At 38.5% G+C, this 16,883-nt stretch overlaps 1 long non-coding RNA gene across 1 annotated transcript in view; it reads left to right on the forward strand.

Moving 5' to 3' along the window:
• Positions 1-16,883, forward strand: part of LOC101142849 (uncharacterized protein C9orf85) — a 284,381-nt gene that overhangs the window by 257,103 nt on the left and 10,395 nt on the right. The window contains exon 6 of the long non-coding RNA XR_008678855.2: positions 3,256-3,341. This is a non-coding gene — a long non-coding RNA (uncharacterized protein C9orf85). The remainder of the gene's footprint in view (positions 1-3,255; positions 3,342-16,883) is intronic.

Genomic DNA, 16,883 nt, shown 5'->3' on the forward strand with positions numbered 1-16,883 from the left:
CTGCGTATCTATTTTGTCCACATTGAGATACAAATTCCTTTCTTTAACATTTTTCTGATAATACATATAATTGCTACTAATTAAAAAACATTTTGGAAAATATTTTAGAAAAATAACAACCAAAAATTAGCCATAATTCCACCATCCAGATTTATCTACACTGTGCTTTTAAAATTTCATCAATAGTCTTTAAACATATATACCTTAAAATCTGGTCTAGAGCCATAAAGACAGTATACAAGGTAATAGTATGTCAAATTTTGTAAGCTTCCTACTATGCCTAACACCATATTATGTTCCCATATTCCTAAGTATTCTAGCACCTGTTGCAATGTCAATTTAACTCACAATGATCAGAAAAGCATATCAGTGAAATTCTTAACTGCAGGTGACTCATTGTCACTCAGAGTTGTTCCGGAATATGTGTGAAGTCCGAGTGACAGAGCCAGTACTTCACTGTTGTCCTCTGGTCCATCTATAGGCAGTGACAGAGCAGACTCATATCAACATTTTGAAGCCTCCTCCTCTGGTCTCCTTTCCTCTTACCTTTTCTACTTCTTTTCTATAGGTAGCATCTCTGCTACACATTGCTATTCCTTTTTCTACCCATATTTGTGATTCTTCAGTGTGGAGTTTCTACAACAAAAAAAGAGGCTGGCCGAGGCGGGTGGATCACGAGGTCAGGAGTTCAAGACCAGCCTGACCAAGATGGTGAAACCCCATCTCTACTAAAAATGCAAAAGTTAGCCGGGCGTGGTGGCGGGTGCCTGTAGTCCCAGCTACTCGGGAGGCTGAGGCAGGGAATTGCTTGAACCCAAGAGGTGGAGGTTGCAGTGAGCCAAGATTGCCCCACTGCCCTCCAGCCTGGGCGACAGAGCGAGACTCCATCTCAAAAAACAAAAAAAAGAAAAAAAGAAAAAAAAAGAAAAAGAGGCTGGGCTTGATGGCTCACGCCTGTAAACCCAGCAATTTGGGAGGCTGAGGTGGGAGTTTGAGCCCAGGAGTTTGAGACCAGCCTTGGCAACATGGAGAAACCACATCTCTACAAAAATACAAAAATAAACCGAGGCCGGGCGCGGTGGCTCATGCCTGTAATCCCAGCACTTTGGGAGGCTGAGATGGGCAGATCACCTGAGGTCAGGAGTTTGAGATCAGCCTGGCCAACATGGTGAAACCCCGTCTCTACTAAAAACACAAAAATTAGCTGGGTGTGGTTGCACACACCTGTAATCCCAGCTACTTGGGGGGGCTGAGGCAGAAGAATTGCTTGAATTCGGGAGGCGGAGGTTGCAGTGAGCCTAGATCGTGCCACTGCACTCCAGCCTGGGCAACACAGTGAGACTTTATCACAAAAAAATATATATATATTAACCAAGCATGGCGGTGTACACATGTAGTCCCAGCTACTCAGAAGGCTGAGGCAGGAGGATCACCTGAGCCTGGAGGTCCAGGCTGCAGTGAGCTGTGATTGTGCCACTGCACTCTAGCCTGGGTGACAGAGGACAGAGGGAGACCTTTTCTCAAAAAAAAAAAAAAGAAAGAAAAATAGATTGTGTGTATATATAATTTTATGTAAAATTATAAATATACATTTATAAAATATATTTATATTCTTACATAAAAGAAAATGATTATATATATATAATATTATATTTATATACACAATATTTTTTCTTTTAGAAATGTAGTTTTTGACTTCTCAGTCCTGATATATTATATTAGAGAAATACATTTTCTCAAATAAAAGTGAAGATGGTGAGGGTGCAAAAAGGTAATGAAAGCGTAGACCTTTTTCATAAGTTTTCAACTGTGGGTTATTCTGCATAGCATGATGCAAACCTGGACTGTTCCTGCTACCTCACCTGGAACATGAATCATTTCTTTGTCGGGTGTCTTCTGGCTATAGATGCTACCCTCCCATTAGTCACTTGGTAGCCATCGTGGTGATCAGGACATCACAGGGCTGGTGTTCAAATAACTCTTACTTTACTTAATCATGGCCCCAGAGTGCAAGAGTGGTGATGCTGGCTATGTGGATATTCCAAGAGAAGCCATAAATTACTTCCTTTAAGTGAAAAAGTGAAAGTTCTTGTCTTAATGAGGAAAGAAGAAAAACTTTTATTGCAGCATATTGTTAGAATTATTCTATTTTTATTATTAGTTATTGTCATTAATCTCTTACTGTGCTTACTTTGTAAACTAAACTTTCTCATAGGTATGTATGTATAGGAAAAACGTGGTGTATATAAGGTTCTGTGCTATCTGTGGTTTCAGATATACACTGGGGGTCTCGGAACGTATGCCCCATGGGTAAGGGGCATGATTGTAATGGCAACATATTATGCCATCATATGGACATACCAAACGTATTTACCTAATCTATTATTCAAGGATTTAAGCTATTTTTACATTTTCCATTTATAAATAACAATGCAATGAAAACTGTTCTTCTCCAATAGATTTCTTAAGATAAATTCCTAGAGGTGAATGATTAGATCAAGAATATAAGCATTTTTATGGCTCTAAATTCAAAATATCATGTGTCTAATAGAGAGCTATGATTGACACTCTCTGGTAGTTGGTTATTGTCTGTTTGCCTCCTCTTCAACTGACCCGAAACCTAAGATCCATCTTTGCCTTTTTCTGTTCTGCTTTACCTCCTGGGAAGTTGATTGGCGTGAGCTTGATTACACCATATGGGCTTCCTTGCCCTTGGTGTCTGGTTGGGTTCGATTAAAGAAAGGCACTGGCAGGAGATGGAAAGGTGGGAATAGAAGATCAGGGGATTTATCCATACTCATCACACCTTCTCTATTTTTCTTCCTGGAAATAACTGTGGTGTACATTTAGAGTTCTTTTAGGAAATCCCAATTTCTACAGTGCAGACTTTAACCAGTCTCCTGTAATCCAATTTTCTCCCTTTCTGGGCTGAAGTTTGGTAATGGTTTTCTGCTGCTTCTACTTCTTGGGTGCCTTGCTTATAATTTATAATTCCCTTAACTGTGTTCACACCCCAATAAATAGAACCTATTGACTCCACATACACTGACCTTCTAAAGTAAGTCCAGAAAGGTTTTCCTGATTCCTGGGACTGCTGGCCTCCTCCCTGAAAGCGCTGACTTGCCTGTAGCACTGTGATTGATACTTAAGACTCAGCGTCATGAGCAATGCCCCACATCTGCCATGTACCTGTGCCCGCATGACTGCCCAGCCACCCCCAAATCAAGATGACTTCTCTCTTGTGCCTCTTTTCAGATCTTGCATAGTGCCTCTCAGTAGAAGACTACAACTGGAACCCTGCTGTGAAAAACATCTAGGAAATGCAAGAAGAGCTTAGAAGGGTAAGCATGCTTCTGAAAACAGCAAGCTGTATCTGGTACCGTTCACCACTTGGATAATAACTTTTATATACATCTTCCACTCATATTTAAACTTTCAAACTCAACAGTGGCAACATCATATTTTGCCTAACATGGTGCCAAGAAGATGTGCTCATTACAAACACCAAAATAGGAGGTCAAACTTCCTATAAGCCTCTGTACTTTCTTGTGATGTGTACTCATTTACTAGTACAGCCACCGTCATGTTTTGATCTTATACAACTTAATGACCACCACCACCAATTTACAGTAGAAAATTTTAGTAGATGGGAATGAGCTTCTGCAAAGGATTCTGCAACTTGTCATGAGGTTGTAGGTGGAACTTATAATTTTTTCATTCAATATTAATTTCTTGTTTCTTTGCCCTCAGCTTGAGTTTTATCAAGTCATAGCTCTTGACCTTGTAGATTGAGTCAAATTATCATTGAAATTCTGAGTCACACCAGGCGCGGTGGCTTACCCCTGTAATCCCAACATTTTGGGAGGCTGAGGCGGGCAGATCACCTGAGGTTGGGAGATGGAGACCAGCCTGACTAACATGGAGAAACCCCATCTCTACTAAAGATACAAAATTAGCTGGGTGTGGTGGCACATGCCTGTAATCCCAGCTATTTGGGAGGCTGAGGCAGGAAGATCGCTTGAACCCAGGAGATGGAGGTTGTGGTGAGATCGCGCCATTGCACTCCAGCCTGGGCAACAAGAGCAAAACTCCGTCTCAAAAATAAAACAAACAAACAAAAAAACAACAACAACAAAAAAGAAATTCTGAGTCATTAGTGATCTTACTACTTGGGAGTGTTTTAGTCTTTCATTATCTTATGTCATTGGACAGGGACATTACTAAGAAGTACAATCAGGATTTCACTTGAATTCCAGAAATTATTCTTGTGGTTTCCATTTTGTAGGAACAGCTGCATTTTTCCCTTGATAAGCAGGAATGATCAAATGTGATTTACCTTTGTTGCTAATTGATGACCTGTACATGATAATGTGGCAGCCTCAACTTGGAATTCAGGACAGCCATCGTGCTCATAGGTGGAAACATATTATCTTTTTAAAATCAAAGTCCTATAAATTATTATTGCGCAAGACTTGGAGGAGAGGAAATGTAATAAAGAATTGGACACCATATTTTGATATTCGATTTTGATATTTGACTGCCTCACATGCCTTGCTCCCATGAATACCTCTCTGCCTCCCGTCTGGGCACACTGGTAAGAAAGCCTGGCTGCTCTCTCCTTTGGCGCAGGCCAGAGGTTCAAATGATACAAATTCCTGCCTGTGTACAGCAGCCCTCACCATGCTCCTACCCCAGACACAATAATAACCCTTAGGCCATGAGGGATCCACCATCATGGATAGGATTAATGCCTTATAAAACGGCTGAAGGAAACTAGCTAGGCCGACTAGTTCAATTTTTTACTTGCTCACTCAAGCCAGTTTTGGGCCTGTTGAGGAGACCTGCCCTGCTCCCTCCAGAAAATAAAAGTAATAAAACTTTTCATACCCTCTTAGTATGTATGTGGTGTTATCAGTCTTGACATCTGATCCAAATGATCAGTGGAGGACCATCCTGTATAGAGGTGCTACAATAAGTGGTAAAAATGTTGATTTTGATCATTAGGATTAATAGTAAGAAGAGCCATTGTATTTTCATCCTTTGGCTCCAAATGCATTTTGGCAATGGGAAAAGCAACTCCTCATGTTGGTAAATTGCTATCCTTCAAGATATAAGGATATATTAAAGAATAGCATTCCAGATATAAAACGAGTTATCACCAGCCAGCTTCATAATTGATCTCTAATGGATCATTTTACCATTGTATAAATAACATATTTGTGCCTTCCTTTTGAAAACTTACAACTATTTTAAAAAATTTGCTGAACTAGCTGAGGCCCCTAGGAGAATGATGAATAGAAGTAAAAATGTGAGGCAACTTTACTTCATTTCTGAACTCAAGGGGGAAAAAGAGCAATGTTCACTATTAAGATAGATGCTAAAATTTTTTCTTCAGATTTTCATTATGAAATGTATCTGTTATTTGTCTTTGTATCAAACCAAATCATGAGTTAGTAGCTTCAATCATTATCATGTATTTAGATGCTAGGTCTCTGGGTAAGAAGTTTAGGCTAGGCTAAGTTGGGTAATTCTTTGATGGTCTTGATAGATGATGTCTGTTCAACTAAGCCTTATAATCGTTGTGAAGTTATCTACTTTATTTCTGGTACTTCATTTTGCTTTAAAGTCTACTTCTTATTTTAACATAGCTACCTTAATGTTCTTCGATGGGTGTTTATATAGTATGTCTTTTTCTATACCTTCACTTTACATTTTCTGCATGCAAATAATTCAGATGTATTTTTTATGGGCATGTATATATACATTTTGCTTGTATTTTTTCATTCAGACTGACAAACACTTTTTCTCACATGGGTAATTGTGCATTTATTTATACATTGAGTTTTAATTCTGTGATATGATTATGTTATTCTTATTTGGCCCTAATATTTTACTTCTGATTTCCTTTCTTTTTGACTGATTAATATATTTAACATTTTTATTATTCTATTTTTCTTATTGGTATGTTAGTTATACAGTCTTTCACTATTCTATGAATTGTTAACCTAGACATTTTATGCCCTCTTGACTTATGTAATTCTTTCATTTAATATTTTCAAACACAACAGTGTATAAATTTTTGTTTTATTCAAAAATGTTACTTTTTTTTTTTTTGGTCTCACTCTGTCAACCATGGCTGGAATGCAGTGGTGACGTCTCAGCTCACTGCAACCTCTGCCTCCCGGGTTCAAGCGGTTCTCCTGCCTCAGCCTCCTGAGTAGCTGGTATTACAGGCATCTCCCATCATGCTTGGCTAATTTTTGTATTTTTAGTAGAGATGGGGTTTCTCCATGTTGGTCAGGCTGGTTTCCAACTCCTGACCTCAAATTATCTGTCCTTCCTCGGCCTCCCAAAGTGCTGGGATTACAGGCGTGAGCAATTGCGCCTGAAATATTACTTTGTATTTACCCACATATTTCACATTTTCATTGCTTTTTGCAATTAAGTATATATGAAATCTTCTAACTGTGACCTTGCTATCTCTTATCCCCTCTTTTGTAGCTTTTATTGTTTTGTCTTTCTGAGCTTTAGTCTTGATAGTTTCTTCTCATCTGTCTGCAAGTTTACTACATTCTTCATTTATATCTCATTTCCTCTTATATTTGCACACTAAATTATTAATTTTGGTAAACATATTTAGTGTAAAATGTTTACACTAAACTTTTTTTTTAAAAAGAGTTTTAAAAAGTATGATACCAGTTTTTTGTTTTTTTTTTTTTGTTGAGATGGAGTCTTAATCTGTTGCCTAGGCTGGAGGGCAGTGGCACGATCTCAGCTCACTGCAACCTCCGCCTCCCTGATTCAAGTGATTCTCCTGCCTCAGCTTCCCGAGAAGCTGGGATTACAGGCACCTGCCACCACGCCTGGCTAATTTTGTATTTTTGGTAGAGACAGGGTTTCACCATGCTGGCCAGGCTGGTCTCGAACTCCGGACCTCAGGCGATCTGCCCGCCTTGGCCTCCCAAAGTGCTGGGATTACAGGCGTGAGCCACCATGCCAGGCTGATACCAGTTTTTAAAATCTTTTAGTTCTTTCTTGAAATGCTGCTTAAACTTGCGTTTATAGTAACTGTAGATATTTTACAACCCATACATATTATTAATTCTACTCTTTGGAGTACCTGAGGACCTAATTTTATTTAATATTTTGTGTATGTTGGTCCCTACTCATCTGCCATATCTTCTAATTTCCCTAGATATCTTTGTGTGGTGGACATTTTAGTTGAAACACTATTTTTAGAAATACATTTCAAGGTATTGGATAATCTAATATCCTCCCAGAGAGAACTTTTTAACCTCTTCAGGACCTGAGAACATAAGAAATATATGACCACCCTAATCCAATTTCAGAAAGTTAGATTTTTTAGGACCGCTGGTGTAACTCAAAGAGATGTTATAGTCCTATGTAAGGGCTTTCTTACTTCTATGTATGTTTACTCTTAGGACACGCACTTTAAAACTTCAACTCTAAATAAGAATGGTTTACAGTGCCTCAAAGTTAGCATGTTCTATTGTATTCTTATTCCTCTCCTTCTTGTTCCACAAGGGTACAAATTTCCTGCTAATTCTATCAGCATAGTGGCCCTAAATGCTTGGTTTCTTTCACTGATATACAATGTATATCACATCTTAGCCTTGTAACTTCTTGTTATTTGATTATTCTAGGAAATTATTTTAGTTACTGCAGTTATAATTTTATTTTGTTTTAAGTAAAGATTGCTATTTCCTAAGTTCACTATTACTAAAATCAGAAGTCTCCCACTTCACTGTTTTATTTAGGCATTTTCTTCCCCACTCTATGTCTTAGTCCATTTGTGCAGCTATAACAAAATGCCTTAGACTGGGTAATTTATAATCAGCATACATTTATTGATCACAGTTAAGGAGGCTGGATATTTAAAGATCAAGGTACCGGCGGCTTCATTGTCTGGTCAGGACCCAATCTCATTTATGAGGCATTAATCCTATTCATAACAGTGGATTCTTCATGGGCTGATCACCTCTTAAATGTTTCACCCCTTAATACTATGTGCTTTGGGTATAAGTTTCAGTATAAATTTTGAAGAGCACACAAACATTCAAACTGTACCACCCTCATAGGAAAAGCTGATAGAACTGTAAATCTCATGAACTAGAGGTGATTTACACAATATTTTACTATAAAATAAAATTCCCTGATCAAAGGCAATGCTGAGTGAAATGTTATGATGATGAATAAGATATTTAATAAATATATGGATGGTAGTGTTGGCGGAATTAATACAGATAGAGAATGCAGCTACAAATTAGGTATAAGTGTCTATTTTACTGAGGACAAATTGCTGCTCCTGCCATGATGGAAGAATTCCAATGTAATCAATCCTAATTTGCTACCAGTTGGCTGTTCTTCCTCTCCAGGGAATGGTGCCATATCAAGGAATCAACACTATTCTGTTGTTGACATATTAGATATGCAGTAGTAACGTTAGCCAAATCAGTCTTGGTAAGACAAGATTATGCAATCATTTTATCCTTGCTGGCATGGCTATATTTTTTATATACTCATTTAGCAAGAACCAGGTCATCTGGGGAAGAAGGCAGACTGACCTCTATTGAATAGATCATTTTATCTACCTGATCACTGAGAGCTTGATTTATAGAAGATACGCTCTGATGATCGATCTTATGGCAATTAAAGCTTCGTATGCTCAGTTCTTATACTGAGTATCAGTCCAGAGATCTCACACTCATTCCTCAAATGTTATTCCTTCAGAGCCTATGATAATCAGTGAAGCCATTAGCCACTGTTCATGTTTCAGTATGGCTCCAAAACTTGGTTATCTCTTCTTAGAGCCAAAGTAGACAAACAGATGTGTTGTTCCACATTCTATCCATGGGAAGTAATTTTTTATCCACTGTTATTCAAGGACATACCTGTGAAGGACTTTGGGAGCAAGCAGTGTTGCCTTAGGCCGTATCAACCTATTATATGGAACTATCCTAAATGAAGCTCCAGATTTTTTTATTTCTCATTTAACTGGTCATAAAGAATTCCACATGAAGCCATAGATTTGGGTGGAGGTAGAGGTGGTAATAGTAGGTCCTTGAGAGCCTGAGCCATTGATTATAAGATTTTTGCCTTCAGAAAGAGCTTTGTCCTGATCTTTTCTATAACACTCACACTTGGCAATAGAATACTTAACTCTAGGCCTTCATAGATCATACATATTTTCTGATACATATATATATTTTTTTGAGATGGAGTCTCGCTCTGTTGCCCAGACTGGAGTGCAGTGGCATGGTCTTGTCTCACTGCAACCTCCACCTCCCAGGTTCATGCCATTCTCCTGCCTCAGCCTCCCAAGTAGCTGGGACTACAGGCACCCGCCACCACGCCCGGCTAATTTTTTGTATTTTTAGTAGAGACAGGGTTTCACCATGTTAGCCAGGATGGTCTTGATCTCCTGACCTCGTGATCCGCCTGCCTCGGCCTCCCAAAATGCTGGGATTACAGGCGTGAGCCACCGTGCCTGGCCAGATACATGTGTTTTAGTATACATATTTTCTGATAGGCAGGTCAGATCACAAGATCCATTTGTCACTCATGGTCAGGTATTCTGTCTCTACTAGTGCCCAGCATTAAGCCAGAAGTTGCTGTCAAAAGGAGAATATCTTTTGGAAGAAGAATGCATGCTTTCCTCAACCTAGACAATGTTTATCTTATCAGAGCTTGTCAGAAGCTCCATGTACACCAACCATATCTGCCACAGACACTTGCAGTTCTACTGACCTGGCTCATACAGCTCAAGTGGCTTAGTAGCTTGCAGTGTCCTGGACTTACTCTTGTTCTTGAACCCACAAAAATTGACAGCCTTATAGTTTATTTGGTAAATGGGTCCAATAGGTATACTATACCAATAAGTTATATATAATTTTCCCATTGTAGAGAGTTGTACTTCTTTCTTAGAAGAAAATCCCAACAACTTTATCATTTTTCCTTTGGAAAAACAATCTAATATACCTTAGAAAACTAGACTCATAGAATCTTTTCTAAGTTAATGACCATGATTTTCACTTAATTTTTACTTTCTGATAAGAGATAAGCATTTCTTACCAATAGGATAAAATAGTTATTACTTCCTGATCAATCAGTCCAATCAGCAAGTGACCAATATGGCAAAATGGTATGATGCTCAAACCGATATCAAGATAAGCAAGGTCCATTAAAGACTAGACTATGACAATAATGGAGATGACATAATCCTGAGGTAAGACTGAGAAGTTATGCTTATGTCTCTGCCAAGTGAGAGAAAACTACATCTAGTGGTCTCTACTGAGGACAAATTGCTACTCCTGCCATGATGGAAGAATTCCAATATAATCAATCTTAATTTGCCACCAGTTGGCTGTTCTTCCTCTCCAGGGAATCGTGCCATATCAAGAAATCAACACTATTCTGTTATTGACATATTAGATATGCAATCGTAATGTTTGCAAATCAGTCTTGGTAAGACAAGACTATGCAATCATTTTATCCCTGCTAACATGGCTATATTTTTTATGTACTCATTTAGTGAGAGCCAGTTCATTTGGTAAAGAAGGCAGACTGACCTCTATGGACTAGATCATTATGTCTACCTGGTCACTAAGAGCTTGATCTATAGAAGATACACTTGATCTATAGAAGATCTAAGAAAATACATCTCATTTTTCATTGATAGAGATAACAAAGCATTTTCTGAATAGATAGCTTTATGTCAGATGGCAGAGGCTGTGTTAATTTGCTTACAAAGATAAGACATCAGTGCAATTAGGGTTCTCATGTGGTTATATAATGAATTTATATTGTCATTTTTAAAGATACGTTTGCCTTATACAAAGGTTAATGAGAAAGTTAAGTAGAAATATAATTCATTGTTGCTTTAAACTTTGAAATTCCCTGAGAAATATGGTTTTGAATTTAGTTGTCTATTTTGACAGAGGAAGTTCAATTGGTTCTATCTTTTTTTTTCTACTAGATTCTTTAACACATTGATCGTAGTTATTTTACATATCCTATCTGAAAGGGTCTGTATCTTGGCCATTGCTTACTGATTAATTTCTCTCTTGTCAATACTCCTATTCCTACCCCACCCAACTCTAATTTTTTTTTTTTTTTGAGACATAGTCTTACTCTGTTGCCCAGGCTGGAATGCAGTGGCACGATCTCAGCTTCCTGCAACCCTTTCCTCCTGGGTTCAAGTGATTCTCCTGTCTCAGCCTCCTGAGTAGCTGGGACTATAGGCACGCACCCCCAAGCCCAGCTAATTTTTGTATTTTTAGTACAGATGGGGTTTTGCCATGTTGTCCAGGCCGGTCCACCCAACTCTATTTTATGGCTCATCATTTTTGATTAAATGACAGACACTAAGTGTAAAAAACAAACAAACAGAAAACATACAGTTCAAACCTGTGTTGTTCAAGGGTCAGCTGTGCTCCATTTCCTCCTGGGTTCAAGGGATTTTCCCGTCTCAGCCTCCCGAGCAGCTGGGATTACAGGTGCCCGCCACCACACCCAGCTAATTATTTTTTGTAGTTTTAGTAGAGATGGTGCTTCACCATGTTGGCCAGGCTGGTCTCAATCTCCTAACCTTATGATCTGCCCTCCTCTGCCTCCCAAAGTGCTGGGATTACCGGTGTGAGGCACTGTGCCTGGTCATCCCCAGATTTTTAATGGAAAATGATGCTATACTGAGATGAAGAGCTTGTAGTGAGTATGAAATCCTTATGTCTTTGTGTGTGTAGGAGTCCCAATTATATTCCAAACTGATATTCTAATCATACTCAGTCTTTACAATTTTAGCTGAGTTCTTTCTACCCGCTTCTATGACAGCCACTCCTTCCTCTCATGCTTTGGTAAAGGGAAAACCATTTGGTTTTCTTCCTCCTCCTAGGGATTTGTCACTCTTGCATTCAGGTGTCTTGGTTACCTTATGACCTTCAGCTCTTTGATGAGTTATAGAAAAGTTAGGTTGTGTAGATTGTCTATTTTTTTTTCGTAGATGTTAGGATGGTTGTGACTTTGGTACTTTCTACTACCAGTAAGATTTTTGACGCAGGGAATTCGAGGCAAACAAAATCATTGGAAAGTTTGAGAAGTAAAAAAATATGGAAGCTCAGAGATTATCAGGAAGCCACCTCCAGTGGTTTTATCTGTGATCACACTGAAGTAGATGGTTCTCAGCAGGGCATCCAAATCTATAGGCTTCTGCCTTCAGCAAATTGCTGACAACTAAGCATCTACTTGCTGTTGCCACTTGAGAATAATCTCTTCCAACTTTCCAAACCAATAGATAAATTTCTTGTAGAAATCTTTCCATAACCTTCCTGGCAAGAAAAACTTGCAAGTAAAGTGTTCAAGATTAATGCCTCTGCATACCGCAAAGAGTTTGCAATGGTATAAAATAGACTGAGTATCAACAAATAATATCAGGCACATCTCAACCCATTAAATTTTAATTTCCAGTATAAGCAAATGATTAAATCTCTAAATATGTGTTTATATAACTGATCTTTTAAATAAATGTTACATGTTTTATAATCCCTAAGTTATATTTAGAATATGCTGTAATGACTCTGCAAATATCACAGGATAAACCATTTTAATTTATTTTAAAAGCACCAAACAAAATTGTTAAAATTAATCTCTGCTTGATAGAAGTCATATTAGTATATAGATTCTATACCTTAGGAGCTTTGGGGGCTTATGCTTTTTAAATAAAATAATAAAATAGATTATAAAATGCTTCATTTTGGACATAGTAATTAATGTGCTTGTTTATGTGGGTAAAATATTATCATTTTATATAGATTTTATAGCAAGTTTTTCTCAGAGTCAGTGCTATCAAGTCCAGTATGCACTTCTTAACAATGTACTCTAAGTTCTTCAAAATGCATCTATGGATAAAATACTACTCAGCAATACAAATGAATTAACTACTGATGCATACAACAACATCGATCTCAAAAAGCAATATACTTAGTGAAAGAAGCCAGGCATTGAAGAGTTCTACTGTATGAGTCTATTCACATTAAACTCGGGAAAGGACTAATTTAGTGAGACAGAAAGCAGATCAGTGGTTGCCTAGGACTGGGGGTATGAAGGGGGCTGACTGGGAAGGTACAAGAAGGAAATTTTGAGGCAAAGGAGATATCCTATATCTTGATTTTGATGGTATATAAATTTATCACAACTCACTGAAATGAACACTTCAGTGGGTGCACTTTATTTACATAACTCATATTTCAATAAAGTATAATCAGTTCACCCTATCTGTGGGTTCTGCACTCATAGAGTCAACCAATTGCAGACCAAAAATACCGTAGTTCCCCCTCATCTGCAGGGGAAATGTTTCAAGACCCCCAGTGGAAGCCTGAAACTGTGGATAGTACTGTGGTTTAAATACTGTTTTTTTCCCATACTGTAAGTGGCAGGTAGCACATGTAATATGGTTGCGCCAGACAAAGGGATGATTCATGTCCCGGGCAGGACAGAACTGGATAGCATGTTTCACCAAGATACTCAGACTGGCATGCACTTTAAAACTTATAAATTGTATAATTCTGACATTTTCCACTTAATATTTTCAGATCACTATTGATGGTTAAATTAAAACCACACAAGCATGATTAAAACCTTGGACAAACTGGGAGTCGTGTATTAGGGGAAAAAAACTAATAAAAATAACAATACAACAATAAAAAAAAGTATGGGCCGGGTGCAGTGGCTCACGCCTGTAATCCCAGCACTCTGGGAGGCCGAGGCGGGCAAATCACAAGGTCAGAATTTCGAGACCAGCCTGGCCAACATGGTGAAATCCCGTCTCTACTAAAAATACAAAAAATTAGCTGGGCATAGTGGCGGGTGCCTGTAATCCCAACTACTCAGGAGGCTGAGACAGAACCCAGGAGGCGGAAGTTGCAGTGAGCTGAGATCCTGCCACTGAACTCCAGCCCAGGCAACAGAGTGAGACTCTGTCTCAAAAACGAAAAAAAAGAAGTATGAATAGAAATTACAGTATAACAATGATTTACATGGTATTTACATTGTATTAGGTCTCATAAGTGATCTACAGATGATTTGAAGTACATAGGAGGGTTTGTGTAGGTTACATGCAAATACTGTGCCATTCCATAAAAGGGACTTGTGGAGCCATAGATTTGGTATTTCCTGGGTTCTGGAACCATTCCCTCTTGAGAGACAAACTATTTATTAAAACAAAGAAACAAGCAAACAACCAACAGAAAAAAACTGTCAGATTGGCATGAGGTGGCAAAATTCAGTTTAATGGGGGAGGATGGACTTAGATATAACCAAAACTATAACTATACATGATTCGAGGCAGGATGACACAGTTTTCAGGAAAGCCTTCTGTTAGAGAATATTCCTAACAATCAATAAGATGTTTATCTGAATGGTGGTTATCCTCACATCTTCTGGAAGAAACAAATATATATATATATATATATATATATATTCTTTTTTTTTTTTTTTTTACTGAGACTTTTTTTTTTTCAAGATGGAGTCTTGCTGTGTTGCCCAGGCTGGAGTGCAGTGGCACGATCTCGGCTCACTGCAACCACTATCTCCTGGGTTCAAGCGATTCTCCTGCCTCAGGTTCCCGAGTATCCGGGATTACAGGCACGTGCCACCACACCCAGCTAATTTTTGTATTTTAAGTAGAGACGGGGTTTCACTATATTGGTCAGTCTGGTCTCAAACTCCTGACTTCGTGATCCACCCGCCTTGGCCTCTCAAAGTGCTGGGATTACAGGCGTGAGCCACGGTGCTCGGCCTCACTGAGACTTTTAAGAGGGAAAAGACACTGGGGCCCACATCTTTTCCTCTTATAAATGACGGCATTTCACAACCTGAGCAGCAATTGAGTAGGGCTGGAGCACAGGTTTTTTGAGTCCTGCTGCTGGCGCTTCTTAGACCACTCCTCCAGCATTCCCCACCACTGGGAGTTAATGTATAACGTGTAGCAGAAATAACAACAGGCTTTGGTGCCCTATAGACAAGGATAAGAATCCTAGCCTTGCCACATAGTAGCTTTGTGATCTTGGCTGGATTACTTGCATTCTATTTGGTTCAGTTTATTTGTTGGTAAATGAGAAAAATCCACGTGAGCATTAAATGGGGCTGCATATATGAAGCTCCTAATGCAATGGCTGGCATATAAGAAATGTCAAATAAATAGTCAGTATATTAAGCTGTAGTAATAGAGGCCAGGTTTCTTATTTCCATTCTACTTAATTAACATTCTCTGATATCACTCATGTTTTGTGAGAAAACTTACAAATCAAACAAGCTCCATCACTCCTCCCATCTTAAACGGTGATATGAGTTACCAAGAGGACTTTTTGCCACCTATTTGCATGATCCTTAAATTAGTTGTTTAAATTCACCTAAATAAGTTCACTTAGTTAAACTAAAAAGTCTAAAAATGTTCATTTTGTTAACTTAGTTCATCCAATCGAGTAATTAGATCATAATTTTAAATTCAAATTGTACATGGGACTAATTTAAAACTTTTACAAAGGAAAACTGCAACCCATTGAGCACAAAATACATTACAAAATGTTAAAACCGAAAGGACACTTAGAAATCAGATATTGAAAATGTATTGAATTTGTGGCTGATGAAATTGTTGTTCAAGCAGCTTCAAGATGTGTCTAAAGCAATTGAAATAATTAACAATGGCCCTGGAACCATAACGTGTAGCTCAAACACGGCCTTCAAAGTCAGGCAAGTTGTAATTCAAATTCCATCTCCGTCATTAACTGCATCTGTGTGAACACAGAGACACTGCTTCACATTTTTTAACTTTAGTTTTCTTATCAATGAAATAGAGGATAACAATAATTACCAGATAAGATTGTCATGAGACAATGAAAAAAAAACATATATATGTATAATGTCTACATAATGGCTGGTGTATAGTAGGTACTCAAATAATGTTAAGGCACTTTGATATCTAGTGCTTTTCAGACCATGCCACCATAACATAAATAGAAACCATTGGCTTCCCAGAATCCCCTGTGCTCACTCAGATAGTCATTTTATACTATGATTTTCATGACCATATTGATTGGATCGGGAGTACATATAAGAGCCACACATATTTGCATCCTTCAGAATTTGAACCACAAGAATGAACAGAAAAACCAGGCAGAAAAATCACACATAAAGTGTGAGTTCATGGGAATTGTGCCAGGCTTAACAACAACACTTCAAAGATGCCCACATCCTAATATATGCCACCTGTGAGTATACCGCCTTCCATAGCAAAAAGAACTTTTCATATATAATTAAATTAAGTGTCTTGAGATGGGGAGAGCAATTTATATTTTTCAGATGGCCCAAAGGTGTTTCTAAATGAGAGGCAGGTGGCTCAGAATGGTAGCAGGAGACGTAGTAATGAACTCAAGAGTTTGGAGTGATGTGAAAGGGGGTCATGAGCCAAGCAGCATTGGTGGCCTGTAGAAGCTGAAAAGGGCAAGGAAAGGAATTCTTCCCTAGAACCTCCAGAAGGAATGCAGTCCTGCTGACACCTTGATTTTAGACTTTGACCTCCAGAACTGGAAGATAACTAATTTGTACTGTTTTAAGCCACTGTGTTATAATTTGTTGTAGCAAAAATATGAAACTAATGCAAGAATGTTAGATAACTTGAATGAAGGTCCCCAGATCCTTTCTGCAGAAGGTACCTGGTGTCACGTTGAATCTAAGATCACATTTCTGATCCAATTTCCTTGAGGGCCCTCATTATAATGGCCCTCTATTCTTAAGTTTCCTTGAGGTCACGACCTTTCCACCACCCCACCCGATAGTTTGAGAGAGGTAGGAGGTCTCTCTCCTCTCCT

Source organism: Gorilla gorilla, chromosome 3, assembly GCF_029281585.2.
Source record: "Gorilla gorilla gorilla isolate KB3781 chromosome 3, NHGRI_mGorGor1-v2.1_pri, whole genome shotgun sequence".
Lineage (NCBI taxonomy): Eukaryota > Metazoa > Chordata > Mammalia > Primates > Hominidae > Gorilla > Gorilla gorilla.